This window comes from Glycine soja, chromosome 14 (genome assembly GCF_004193775.1).
Source record: "Glycine soja cultivar W05 chromosome 14, ASM419377v2, whole genome shotgun sequence".
Classification (NCBI taxonomy): Eukaryota; Viridiplantae; Streptophyta; class Magnoliopsida; order Fabales; family Fabaceae; genus Glycine; species Glycine soja.
Window position 1 is genome coordinate 30,372,778 of NC_041015.1, and position 15,591 is coordinate 30,388,368.

Below are 15,591 nucleotides of genomic sequence, written 5' to 3' on the forward strand. Positions count from 1 at the left end.
TAGGTAATCTTGATCCTTCTGATAGAACAACAAAAGCAAGAAGAGTTAAAAGCAAGCACTGTTTCCTCCAAGAACCTTTCAGCATGATTGTATGAAGTGTTGCTCTCACTGAACAAGTGCACTGAGCCCTCCCCTTTGGCTTTCAAAATAGCAGCTTTTTTAGAGAGTTTCTGGTACCAGACATGTTCAGTAATGTAGGGAGCTTGCCAACTTGTTTGTTTGGGAAAGGATGTGTAAATGGCAGACAATGAGGTTTTTGATAATGCAAAGTTGTTAAGCAGCCCATGTTGTTGATCTCATTGTCTAATACAATAATAGAATCCGAGTGCGCATGTGTGTGGAATATGAAGAATAATAAAATATTCACTCTTACCCTTTACGAGTTGGATACTAATATTTAATTCTTTATGCTTCTGTTAGCATATCTAAGTGTATAATTAGCAGTGTCACTTACTGTAGGGCCGTAGCTAGCAACTGGCAACTGTGGCATGTGCAAAAGAGTTTCTCACCAATTTTTCATTGATTTGCAATCCAAGTTAGTTAGAAATTTGTGCAACCCTTGATAGATAATCATATCTGCCTATTGGATCTCAAGAATTATCTTACACGTAAATTTTGTGTTCATTGAACAATATGTTATATTAGCACAATAATTATAGAAGTTTTAAAAAACCAAAACTGCACTTCGTGACCTTCAAAATTTCTTAAGTTATTAAATAATTGTTCGTACACTAATGAATAATGATGCATTGATGCTAGGTAACTTTAAAAACACATTTTTGCCATTAATTAAAGTTTCATCATCGAAGCCGTTTAATTATAGGTTAACTAGGCCAAAGCCTGTCTCTAGTATTATTCATCACAAATTTCAATCATGCAAACATGAGGACAATGCTCTTTCCTCGGCAGTTTCTTATGGCTCAAAAGCTAAAAAGTCTGAAGTTCACCAAGGAAAAAGTTGGTCCTTTTGATTGAGTCCACCAAAAGTGCACCCAATTATAAGCATCTTCATATTTTGTACGCTGTTAACCCAACAAAAGAGTCTATTAACTCTATGAAGATATTGGGATACAGGAAATCATGGTTGTTATACTATTGACAAGTGTATCAATTGTCGTCATAGTTTACAAAATTTGTGTGGAAGCAAAGCTTCATGATGAATCAACAATGATTCAAAGGTGTTTTGATGATAACAATGATGACAACAAAAGATGATGACAAAGGTGATGAACAAAAAGCTAGAAAGATCAAAGAACAACTCAAGTGAATCAAGAACAAGTCAAGAGTTCAAAAATCAAGAAGAATTCAAGACTCAAGAAGAAAGCCTACAATCAAGAATCAAGAATCAAGACTCAAGATCTCAAGAATCAAGATCAAGATTCAAGACTCAAGATTCAAGAATAAAGAAAAGACTCAATCAAGATAAGTATTAAAAAGTTTTTTCAAAACTTTGAATAACACATGAAGTTTTTGACAAAACCTTTACCAAAGAGTTTTTACTCTCTGGTAATCGATTACCATATTGTTGTAATCGATTACTAGTAGCAAAATGAGTTTGAAAAAGTTTTCAAACTGAATTTACAATGTTCCAAATATTTTCAAAAGGCTGTAATCGATTACAATGTTTTGGTAATCGATTACCAGTGCCCTTGAACGTTGAAATTCAAATTTAAATGTGAAGAGTCACATCCTTTCACTCAAAAACTTTGTATAATCGATTACCATAATAGTGTAATCGATTACCAGTGACTGTTTCTGAAAAATCAAAAGATGTAACTCTTCAAAAAGGTTTTGACTTTTTCAAATGGGTTTTAAGCTTTTCTAAAAGTTATAACTCTTCTGAATGACCTTCTTGACCAGACATGAAGAGTCTATAAAAGCAACACTTTGTTTTGCATTTTAAAAATCAATCTTTCTAACAACAATCTTGAATACTTTTCCAATCATTTCATTACAATCCTTTACAAGCCTTGAATCTCTTTGAACTTCTTCTTCTTCTTTGTACCAAAATTTTTCTGAAGTTTTTTGGTTTTCTAAACCTTGAAAACTTGTGCTATTCATCTTTTTCATTCTCTTCTCCCTTTTCCAAAAAGAATTTGCCAAGGACTAACCGCCTGAATTCTTTTTGTGTCTCTCTTCTCCCTTTTCCAAAAGAACAAAGGACTAACCGCTTGAATTCTTTTGTGTCTCCTTTCTCCCTTGTCAAAGAATTCAAAACGACACAGTCTGAGAATTCTTTTGATTCTTCCCATTCCCTAATACAAAAGCGTTCAAAGGTTTAACCGCCTGAGAATTCTTTTGTATCCCCATTCACAAAGTATCAAAGGTTTAACAGCCTGAGATCTTTGTCTTAACACATTGGAGGGTACATCCTTTGTGGTACAAGTAGAGGGTACATCTACTTGGGTTTGACTGAGAACAAGAGAGGGTACATCTCTTGTGGATCAGTTCTAGTGGAGGGTACATCCACTAGGGTTTCAAAGAGAACAAGGGAGGGTACATCCCTTGTGGATCTTTGTTTGTAAAAGGATTTTTACAAGGTTGAAAGAAATCTCAAGGACCGCAGGTCGCTTGGGGACTGGAGGTAGGCACGGGTTGTTGCCGAACCAGTATAAAAACTCTTGTGTGTTTGTTTCCTTCTTCCCTACTCTTTTACTTTCCGTTGTGCATTTAATTTTCGCTTTTACTTTCTGTTAAGTTTCTCTTCTATTCCATATTCTCTTAAAAACAAAAGAAAAAGCCTTAAAAGAGTAATTTTTAATTGGTAAAGTTTTAGGAATAATTAATTCAACCCCCCCTTCTTAATTATTCTGAGGCCACTCGATCCAACAATTTGTTATTATTAAGATTGTTTTCTCAAGGACTTGAGTTACTCAGTTCCTTGAATAATACTAAACAGTTCAATAGTTTTATACATCATGTTTGATAAAAAAATTCATTGGTTTGTTGCAATAAAAGTAAAGTGTAAAAGTTGCAAGCCTATAATTCTAAGAAAAGTGATGAGAAAGATTTTAAACTCAATCAAGATAAAACATAAGATTGAATTTCATCATTGACTCTTTAGTATCCAAATAAAATTTACACATATGAATCATTCTCTACCATTGTTGATGCACATGCTAAATCATACTATATCAATTCCTCGCATACGGAAATTCTATGAGCAATTATCAAATACAGATTCCTCGCATATTCAATAATTATTCCAGCATTAAGAACAAGTTTAAGATTGCAATCAATATGCTATGATCTATTCCTAGCAACATTGTGGAAGAAATGCATTCCAAGATTATTTCGATGATGTCAAAGAATCAAGAGTCAAACAAGTTTCAAGAATTAAGAATAATCAAGATCAAGATTCAAGATTCAAGTAAAGAATCAAGACTCAAGATTCAAGAATCAAGAGAAGTCTCAATCAAGATAAGTACTAAAATGTTTTTTCAAAAACATTGAATAGTACAGGAATTTTTCAAAGAAAAATCTTTTACCAAGAGTTTTACTCTTTGGTAATCGATTACCAGAAGGCAGTAATCGATTACCAGTAGCCAACATTCTTTTCAAACTGATTTACAAAGTTGTAATCGATTACCACAATCATGTAATCGATTACCAATGTTTTAAAACGTTAGATTTTAAATTTCAAGAGTCACAACTTGTGATAAAACATTTTCAAATCATTTCAAACTTGTATAATCGATAACACAATACTTGTAATCAATTACCAGTGTTTCTAAACGTTTTGATTTTCAAATTTAAACATGAAGAGTCACATCTGTTGATGTGTAATCGATTACACCTTGATGGTAATCGATTACCAGTGGCTGATTTCGAAAAATAAATTTCCAAAAGTCATAATTCTTAAAGTGACTTGTTTCTAAAGATTTCTTTCATTCATTTCTCTTTATCTTTTTAAAAGTTTTTGTTCAATACTTTCTCTTTCAAGAAAAGTTCACTATTAGAAAATACACTTTCAACATCGGTTATTTAGAACATTCTACATCGATTCTAAAACCGATGTTGAAAGTGCCGATGTTGAATGTATCAATGTTAACATTGGTTTTGTAAAACCGATGTTAACATATATATGACAACATCGGTTCTCTAAATACCCGATGTTAAACACAATGAACAACAACAAAAAAAGTGTACGCATGATGAACGTTGACATCGGTTTTGCAATAAAACCGATGTTAATATGTTATATTAACATCGGTTTTCTAGAAAAACCGATGTTAATTTAATATATTAACATCGGTTTCCTACGATAACCGATGTTAATATATTCCATTAACATCGGTTTTGGTAGAAAACCGATGTCAACATTGATGATTCATTCACTTATTGGGTGTAGTTCTTTGTGTATAACATCGGTTATGTTTAGATAACCGATGTTAATATTCAAATGTTCGCATCGGTTATTTATAACTAACTGATGTTAATGTACAAGAGTTGACATCGATTATCTACAGATGACCGATGTTAAAATACAAACGCTGACATCACTTATACACAAATAACCGATTGAAATTCTGATACTGGGGACAAATGTCGTACAGGATGTCACGACATCATGCTTCAGAACATGCAGATTGTTTTTGACAGTATGAACAGTTTAAGCAAGTAAATAACACAAGAGAATTGTTAACCCAGTTCGGTGCAACCTCACCTACATCTGGGGGCTACCAAGCCAGGGAGGAAATCCACTAAAATAGTGTTAGTTCGAAGATCTAACAGCCACTGTTTACAACCTTCTCACCTAACCACTACCCGTGCAATCTCTACCTAAGAGCCACTCTTAGATATGAGAAACCCCGCTCACTCCCTCTCAATCACACTCTCGTGTTTACAAACAAATCAAAGACACACCAGAGATTGCTCTCTGAACAATAGAGATCAACTCTACACAAACTACAGAGATCAACTCTACACAAACTACAGAGATCAACTCTACACAAACTACAGAGATCAACTCTACACAAACTAGAGATCAACTCTACACACTCAGGTCCAACACTCGATGTTAGGATAACATCAAGGTGGCTCACAAAAGACTCAAGTCCCAAAACTCACAAAATAACTCTTCAATCCCGGACTTGGTACAAAACTCGTGCAGCCTCCATGTTTTTATAGCAGTGTGTGTGTCTGGGCTGCAACAGCTTGTGCTGGATGAGATCTATCATTCTTCCTGAAAATCTGCACTTAAAGAACTAAAAGATAACGTTTGATCTTTTAGTTTTTATCTTTAATCTTTAATCCCTGAACGAACTCTTCTAGTTTGTAATTCGAACTTTAATTATCTTTTAATTCGTTCCTAAAGATAGATCATCTAATCTCTTGCTAACTGCACAATAATCTGTTAAAGATATAACAGATTTATATGTCCAGTATTTTCGGGCAAGATGTCCTGGACATCGTATCCGACATCGTGGATCCTGCAACTTCAATGCTTTTAGCAACTCCAGTATTTTCGGGCAGGATGTCCTGGACATTGTATCCGACATCGTGGATCCTGCAGCTTCAATGCTTTTAGCAATTCCAGTATTTTCAGGCAGGATGTCCTGGACATTGTATCCGACATCGTGAATCCTGCAGCTTCAATTCTTCATTTGACACTTTATCTTGCCTTATGCATTGTGCAGCCCGATCTTATTCTTTGACATAACGTTGGACATCATGTGCAGCAACTCCAGCTTTCCTTCATTGTCTAAGTGCTTATGTTTTAACAAAATCTTAGCCAATCTTTTAAAGCTTAGTAAAGCTAAGCACTAACAATCTCCCGCTTTGGCAAATTTTGTCTAAAACATACTTAGACACTTCCTGAGCAGGTACGAGCAGTTATGCAAGTGGGATCAGCAACTTTCATTATCAGAGTAATCAAGCACAGCGGAATTGGTAATGGCGACAGCAAAATTCTGCAAGTTGCAAGTCGTTTCCAGGATGTCAAGACATCTCACATGACATCAGCTTTCTGCTTCTGCTCCCCCTGTCTCCATGCTCTTACTGCAGCATCTTCTATCAGCTACTAGTCTTTTCCAGGATGTCAAGACATCTCATGTGACATCAGCTTTCCCTTGTCTCCATGCTCTTACTGCAGCATCTTCTATCAGCTACTAGTAGCTTACATCAGTCATCATCAGCAGCAGCAGTCTCCCCCTCAAAATCATGTACATACAACTCCCCCTCAAAATCATGAATCATGCATACATCGTATCCTACTTCTCTAAATCATAAGTCATGCATAATACTACTACTGCATACACAAAATCATGCATATAATACTATTACTCCCCCTTTTTAGACAGAATTTGACAAAAGTAGAATGCATGAACTTAAGGTGCAAATATTACAGACCAATAGTAACCATTGTTCAAAGGGACATGCCCCTTTAGCTAATAAAAGTAAAAGCAAAAACATAAAGGTCTGATGATCATGGGGTGGCTTCAGAATCATCATCATCATCTGAATCTGTATCCTCTGCTGCATCTTCCTCTGCCTCAGCTGCTTCTTCTTCTTCCTCAGCTGCTTCTTCTTCTTCCTCAGCTGCTTCACCATCATCAATGCCACTTTCTGAGAGTCTTCTGATCATCCGTTCCAGCTCCATTTTCTTCTCTGTGTTGGCTTTGATGGTTGCTTCCAGCACCTTGCATGTGTCCTTGAGTTCAGCAATCAAGGCATCCTTTGACACAGCACCTGAAGCAGCAGCTTTCCCTGATGTCGAGACAATGTCTGGGACATGTGTCCCCTCGAACAATTTGTAATGCAGGGATAGAGGAGATTCTCTCTTCATCACAGAGTCAGTGTAGTTTAAAATATTGGGATGTTGACTCAACATAATGCCACACAATACAGTTGGGAAGGCAATGGGTAATTTGACAGCAAAGGATTCTGAATGCTTAACAGTTTGATCAAAAATATAGTTTCCAAAATTAAATTTGGACTTGGTTCCAACAGCATACAGAAATTTACCCAAACCTGTGGCAACAGTGGAAGTATGATTGGTGGGTACCCAGTTTGCAGCTCCAATCCTGTGCAGGATTGCATATTTCACACTTAGCTTCCCTGCAAACAGCTTCCCTTTCTTTGGCCAATGCTGGACTTGTTTGGCAGTGATTTCCTTGGCAATTTGATGCTCAGAGACAGTAATATCCACCACTCCATCTGTTGGTCTGCCCAGGTATTTGTTGATTACAGCAGGGGAGAATCTAACACACTTTCCTCTGACAAATACCTTTTGATACTCATCACTCTTTCTGTTTGTTATGTCAGAGGGAATGTTGACAATGAATTCCCTGACTAGACTTTCATAGCAATCTCCCAACTTGGTGACTGTCTTCAGTAGTCCAGCAGTCTTGATGAGGTCCATGATCTCCTTGCAAGCCAAGGCATCTCTTCCCAGTTCTCTTTCTACAGCAAGCCTGCGTTGATACACGAATTTCCACCTTTCTGCATTGCCAATGGAGTGGAATGAGATGTTGTCCAATGGTGCATCAGGGACATTACCAGGCACCTTCTTCCCTGATGTCTTGGTCCTCTTGATGTCGGGAACATCTAGTTCGACATCATCATCAGAGTCAGATGAGGAAATTTCTTTCCTCTTCTTGGAAGGGATTGCAACTTTGCTCCGTCTGGATGTGGTAGGAGTGATCGGAGTGCTCTTCTTCTGTGCCATAGTCTTGATTCGTCCTGACCTCTTAATGGGGGTTTTTCCTTTTCGGCTTTGTAATCGTTCTGCAATGCCAGGTGCCAATTTGTTGGCAATGGGTTCTTCATCAGATTCTACCTCTTCTAGGTCAATGAGGTCACCTGGAGCAGGTTCTGGTGCCCGTGGTGCAGGAGTCTCCTCTGCGGCTTGATCATCTTCCTCTGTTGATCTCTCTTTGCTGGAGGAAGAGAGGATTTCAGCATTTGGGGCGGAAGATGTTGGAACATCTTTCTCAACATCAGGCACAGAAGCATTTGGGGTGGAAGATGTTGGAACATCTTCATCAGCATCAGGAACAGAGGCATTTTTCAGAATGTTACTCACAATACTGCGGATCTTCTTATCCATTTCCGTGTCTACTTCCCTAGGACTTGTTGCAAGGCTAGGGTTTTCAGAAATCTTCACTCCCTGTTGTCTTTTGGGAACCAGTTTTTCAGGAACAGGGGCTGAACCAGGAATCATTTGTATGGGTTGGATAGTGAATTCAGGTCGTTCCTGGTGTGATGGTGCTTTGGTGGATGATGGAGATGATGGTACAGAAGGTGAACCAGGAGCTGAAGTATCTTTTGGTGAGGTAGCCATGGAGAAGCAGAGCTTTTGAAATGGTTTCGTGAAATTCCGAGAGGTGTTGGGGAATGCTGATGAAAACAAGAATGCCACGAAAATATAAATTTGAATGAAGAATGTAGAGGGACGTGTGAAGCAACGGTCGAATTTGTCTTGGCCCAGTAGAGAACGCGCTATTAACGTTTGAGCACGTTCAGATAACAGTAATTGCTATAAATCCTCTAGCAGACAAATGCCCAGCTTGCCCCTCAGTTTTTCAAACTGATTTGCATCCAATGCCTTTGTGAAAATATCTGCTATTTGTTCCTCAGTGTCAACATGCTCCAGTGTGATAACTTTATCATCAACAAGCTCTCTAATATAGTGATGTCTAATGTCAATGTGCTTGGTTCTGCTGTGTTGACCAGGATTTTTAGAAATATTAATAGCACTCAAGTTATCACAGTACAATGTCATGACATCTTGTTCGACATTGTACTCCTTGAGCATCTGCTTCATCCAAACTAGTTGTGAACAGCTGCTTCCTGCTGCAATATACTCTGCTTCTGCAGTAGATAGGGACACACAGTTCTGCTTCTTGCTGAACCATGAAATAAGATTGTTGCCCAGATAGAAGCATCCACCAGAAGTGCTTTTTCTGTCATCTGCACTTCCAGCCCAATCAGCATCACAATACCCAACCAACATTGAATCTGAACAATGACAGTACATAATCCCATAGTCACTGGTGCCATTTACATATTTCAGAATTCTCTTTACTTGATTCAAGTGACTTATCTTGGGATTGGCTTGATATCTTGCACAAACACCTACTGCATAGGTGATGTCAGGTCTGCTAGCTGTTAAATATAGTAAGCTCCCAATCATGCTCCTGTACAGGCTTTGATCAACACTGGTGCCAGCTTCATCTTTTGACAGCTTCAAGTGAGTAGGTGCAGGTGTTCTTTTATGGCTGGCATTTTCCATCCCAAACTTCTTGACAATGTTCTTTGCATACTTGCTTTGTGAGAGGAATATGGAGTCTTCCATCTGCTTCACTTGGAGTCCCAGAAAATAAGTCAGCTCTCCAACAAGACTCATCTCAAATTCAGATTGCATCTGTTGGACAAAATGTCGAAGCATCTCATTCGACATCCCTCCAAACACAATGTCATCAACATATATCTGTGCTATCATCAAGTTTTCAGCATCTTGTTTGACAAAGAGAGTCTTGTCAATTCCTCCCTTCCTATACCCTTGCTGAGTAAGGAACTCTGTTAGCCTTTCATACCAAGCTCTTGGAGCTTGCTTCAATCCATAGAGAGCCTTCTTGAGCCTGTATACATGATCTGGATGAGTTGGATCTACAAATCCCTTTGGCTGCTCCACATAGGCTTCTTCATTAAGGTATCCATTCAGAAACGCGCTTTTCACATCCATCTGGTACAGCTTGAATTTTAGGATGCAAGCTACGCCAAGTAACAATCTGATGGATTCAAGTCTAGCAACAGGAGCGAAAGTTTCATCAAAGTCTACACCTTCAATCTGAGTGTAGCCTTGAGCAACAAGTCTGGCCTTGTTTCTGGTTATAACACCTTCTTCATTGGTTTTGTTCTTGAAGATCCACTTGGTGCCAATCACATTAGTTCCCTCGGGTCTCGGAACTAGCTCCCAGACTTCATTCCTTTTGAATTGCTCCAATTCTTCTTGCATAGCATTGATCCAGAACTCATCAGTCAGTGCCTCTTTCACATTCTTGGGCTCAATTTTGGAGACAAAGCATGAATTTGAGACAATCTCAATCTCCCTTGATCTTGTAGTGACCCCTCGGTTTGGATCTCCTATAATCAGCTCCTTGGGGTGCATCTTCTGGATTCTAATGGAGGGTTTCTTGTCAGGTTGGTTGATGTTTGGTTCATCTGTAGCAGAATCAGAGTTTTCTGCATTTTCTGCACTTTTAGCTGTATCTGCTACATTGTCTCCCGATGTTCTGACATCTTCTTCGACATCCTTCTTTCTTGCTGGAGTTAGATCATCAACAACCACATTGATGGATTCCATCACAGTTCTGGTTCTGGAATTGAATACTCTATATGCTCTGCTATTTGTAGAGTATCCCAGGAATATTCCTGCATCACTCTTGGGATCCATCTTTCTCCTTTGCTCTCTATCAGCCAAAATGTAACATGGACTTCCAAAGATGTGGAAGTGCTTGACAGTTGGCTTCCTCCCTTTCCAGATTTCATACAGTGTGGTTGGAGTCCCTCTTCTAAGTGTGACTCTGTTGTGGATGTAGCATGCTGTGTTCATGGCTTCAGCCCAGAGATTATAGGGAAGTTCTTTGGCATGAAGCATGACCCTAGCAGCTTCTTGCAAAGTCCTGTTTTTCCTTTCAACTATGCCATTTTGTTGTGGTGTAATGGCTGCAGAGAACTCATGAGTGATGCCTTCAGATGTGCAGAATTCAGTGAACCTGCTGTTTTCAAACTCTCTGCCATGGTCACTCCTGATTCTCTTGATGACACAGTCTTTTTCTCTTTGAAGTCTTAGACTCAACTCCTTGAATACTTCAAAGGTGTCTGATTTCTCTCTGATAAAGTTGACCCAGGTAAATCTGGAGAAATCATCCACAACAACATAGGCATACCTCTTTCCTCCAAGGCTTTCAACTTGCATAGGCCCCATCAAGTCCATGTGAAGTAGTTCCAGCACCCTGGAAGTGGTCTGATGTTGAAGCTTCTGGTGGGACATCTTGACTTGCTTTCCAATCTGACATTCACCACAGATTCTGCCTTCTTCTATTTTCAGATTGGGAATGCCTCTAATAGCACCTTTGTCAATGATTTTCTTCATGCCTCTTAAGTGCAGATGTCCAAATCTTTGATGCCATATTCTGACTTCATCTTCTTTGGAGAATAGACATGTGGATGAGTAACTGGTTTCTTGAGGTGTCCATAGGTAACAGTTGTCCTTTGATCTGCTGCCCTTCATTAGAACTTCACTCTTCTCATTTGTCACCAAGCATTCTGACTTTGTGAAGTTTACATTGAATCCTTCATCACACAGCTGACTGATGCTGATCAAGTTTGCAGTCAGTCCCTTCACCAGCAGTACTTTGTCCAGACTAGGAAGTCCATCATGGACTAGCTTTCCCATTCCAGTGATCTTTCCTTTAGAACCATCTCCAAATGTCACATAGCTAGTGGAGCAAGGTTCAATGTTCACCAGGAATTCTTTGACTCCTGTCATGTGTCTGGAACAACCGCTATCTAGGTACCAATCTTCCTTAGCTGATGCTCTAAGTGAAGTATGAACAACAAGACTAACAGTCTTGTGTTTTGGAACCCACATCATCTTCCTTCCGCTGTTGCTGCTTTGAGTTCCATGATGTGGATGGCCATGTAGATGATAGCAAAAGGGCTTTATGTGACCATACTTGCCACAGTAGTGACACCTCCACTTCTTTCTTTTGCTCTTTTTCTGCTGCGTTCCATGATGTCGAGACCGATGTTGTGACATCGTGGCTCCAGTGCTGTTTTTGGCAGGAACAAATCCTGTCATGGTTATTCTGCCAGCAGATTTAAACCCAAGTCCTCTCTGGTTTCCAACATTCTTCCCAAGCTGTAGCACCTCATCAAGCATATCTGAGCCTTTATTCAGCATCTTTATTGATTTGGTCATGTTTTCCAGTTTAGAGTTCAGAAAACCGACTTCTCCTTTAAGCTCAGAGATCTCCTCTTCATGTGCCTCCTTCTCAGCCTCCAGATTTGCAATGACCTTCTTTAGTTGTGCTTCTTGCTGAAGAATCTTCTCACTTTTGATGCATAGTTCTCTATAGGATATAGCAAGCTCATCAAAAGTGATTTCACTATCTGTATCACTTGAATCTTCAGCAGATTCAAATCTCCCAGTGAGTGCATTCACATCTCTGTCAGAATCACTTTCTTGTTCACTCTCTGTATCACCAGACCGACATACAGAAAGTCCTTTCCTCTGCTTCTTGAGATGAGTGGGACATTCAGCTATGATGTGTCCATAGCCTTTACACCCATGGCATTGAATTCCTTTGCTGTAACTGGGCTTTTCATCTGATCTTTTCTGGTCTTTACTACCTTTCCTGATGTCGAAAGGGATGTTCTGGACATGTGGTTTCTGCCTCCTGTCCATTCTGTTCAGCACTTTGTTGAACTGCTTTCCAAGGAGCACAACTGCATTAGTCAGTCCTTCATCAGTATCCAGGTCATACTCATCTTCTTCTCCTTCATCATTGGACACGAACGCCAAGTTCTTGCTCTTCTTTTCAGCCCTATCCGAGAGTCCTAGCTCAAAGGTTTGAAGGGAACCAATGAGTTCATCTACTCTCATGTTGCAAATGTCTTGGGCCTCCTCTATTGCAGTGACTTTCATGTCAAATCTCTTAGGCAAGGATCTGAGGATCTTTCTCACCAGCTTTTCGTCTGTCATCCTTTCTCCCAAGGCAGTGCAAGCATTGGCAATTTCAAGAATGTTCATGTGGAAGTCATGAATACACTCTTCCTCCTTCATCTTCAGATTTTCGAATTTTGTAGCCAATAGTTGCAATCTGGACATCTTCACTTTGGAGGTTCCTTCATGAGTGGTTTTCAGGATCTCCCATGCATCCTTGGCCACTGTGCATGTGTTGATTAGTCTGAAGATATTCTTGTCAACTCCATTGAATAGAGCATTCAAGGCTTTGGAGTTTCCAAGTGCCAATTCGTCTTCTTCTTTTGTCCAGTCTTCTTCTGGCTTCAATCCATCAGTGGGCTTGCCTTCTGTGTCCAGCATCTTGGGATGTTCCCAGCCTTTGATAACAGCTTTCCAGGTTCTGCTATCCAGTGATTTGAGGAAGGCCACCATCCTTGCTTTCCAGTATTCATAGTTGGTTCCATCCAGGATTGGTGGTCTGTTCACTGGTCCTCCTTCTTTCTCCATGTTCATCAGAATTTATCTCCCTAGATCTCACTCAGTGATTTCGAGTGCCTGCTCTGATACCAATTGAAATTCTGATACTGGGGACAGATGTCGTACAGGATGTCACGACATCATGCTTCAGAACATGCAGATTGTTTTTGACAGTATGAACAGTTTAAGCAAGTAAATAACACAAGAGAATTGTTAACCCAGTTCGGTGCAACCTCACCTACATCTGGGGGCTACCAAGCCAGGGAGGAAATCCACTAAAATAGTGTTAGTTCGAAGATCTAACAGCCACTGTTTACAACCTTCTCACCTAACCACTACCCGTGCAATCTCTACCTAAGAGCCACTCTTAGATATGAGAAACCCCGCTCACTCCCTCTCAATCACACTCCCGTGTTTACAAACAAATCAAAGACACACCAGAGATTGCTCTCTGAACAATAGAGATCAACTCTACACAAACTACAGAGATCAACTCTACACAAACTACAGAGATCAACTCTACACAAACTAGAGATCAACTCTACACACTCAGGTCCAACACTCGATGTTAGGATAACATCAAGGTGGCTCACAAAAGACTCAAGTCCCAAAACTCACAAAATAACTCTTCAATCCCGGACTTGGTACAAAACTCGTGCAGCCTCCATGTTTTTATAGCAGTGTGTGTGTCTGGGCTGCAACAGCTTGTGCTGGATGAGATCTATCATTCTTCCTGAAAATCTGCACTTAAAGAACTAAAAGATAACGTTTGATCTTTTAGTTTTTATCTTTAATCTTTAATCCCTGAACGAACTCTTCTAGTTTGTAATTCGAACTTTAATTATCTTTTAATTCGTTCCTAAAGATAGATCATCTAATCTCTTGCTAACTGCACAATAATCTGTTAAAGATATAACAGATTTATATGTCCAGTATTTTCGGGCAAGATGTCCTGGACATCGTATCCGACATCGTGGATCCTGCAACTTCAATGTTTTTAGCAACTCCAGTATTTTCGGGCAGGATGTCCTGGACATTGTATCCGACATCGTGGATCCTGCAGCTTCAATGCTTTTAGCAATTCCAGTATTTTCAGGCAGGATGTCCTGGACATTGTATCCGACATCGTGAATCCTGCAGCTTCAATTCTTCATTTGACACTTTATCTTGCCTTGTGCATTGTGCAGCCCGATCTTATTCTTTGACATAACGTTGGACATCATGTGCAGCAACTCCAGCTTTCCTTCATTGTCTAAGTGCTTATGTTTTAACAAAATCTTAGCCAATCTTTTAAAGCTTAGTAAAGCTAAGCACTAACACCGATGTTAATATACAAACGTTAACATCGGTTTTCTATTACAACCGATGTTAAGGTTCATGTCGACATCGGTTTTTGTAAATAATCGATGTTGTTTATGATATTAACATCAGTTTTTGGTAATAACCGATGTTGTTTTCAACTATTTTTTTTATATTTACTTTCTGTTTTTACAGTAAACCCAAAATTGTACCTGTCAAATGCAATTTCAGGCCCAATTCACAGCAAATAAACATTTTATTCTGCTTTCAAGCAGTTTTAATGATAATAAACATCAAATAATTGATTTATCATAAAGAACAATCATCAAATGAATTTAATGTTCATATTACATAGAAAATGTAAAAAATGTTAAACCAAAGTAAACTAAGGAAAAAACCATTGTCCCTAAATCCTAGGCCTGATCTCTAACTCGAAGATAAAACTGTGCCCACTGGATCCACAATACCTTTAATCTCTCTGGCTCCAATGGTCTAGGATCGTTAAAATACTGAATGATGAAATAAATCATAATAAATTAATAATGTAATAGAAATTCTAAATAAATCGATTTTGTTTGAAATAAACTTACCGCTTCCCAATTATTCCTAAAAGTTCCTAAAATGATGGTGGACATCCAGTGCATCACATAGTAGCCGCACTCAGTACTTCCTTTTTGTCTATTACACTAAATACATAATGAAATTTGGATATTAATTAAACAACTAATGTACAGACACATAAAGAAATATATATAAGTGGAAGTTTGATGTAAATGACGTACCTTGACGACAATCCACCTAGCAAAAGCCTTTGATTTAGGCTGTGTAGCATCATCAAGACCTTTTAAAGCACTGTTCCAGATGAGTAACAATTAAAAACTGGTGTTGTACGTTGAGGTATTACAATGCAAATGTATTGAAAAGAACACTAACCTATTAATAATCCCCTTAAGGTAGTTGTCTGGCCTGTTATGCAATGAACAAAACCAGACAACTAGGTGTTCCTTGGGCAGGATGACCACCATCTGCCAATGTCCGCTGCAGTGGAACCTAAAATTGGTTACTACATTAGTAAACATTAATTAAATTTAGTTATTTAGTGACTTACCCATTTAGGTAGG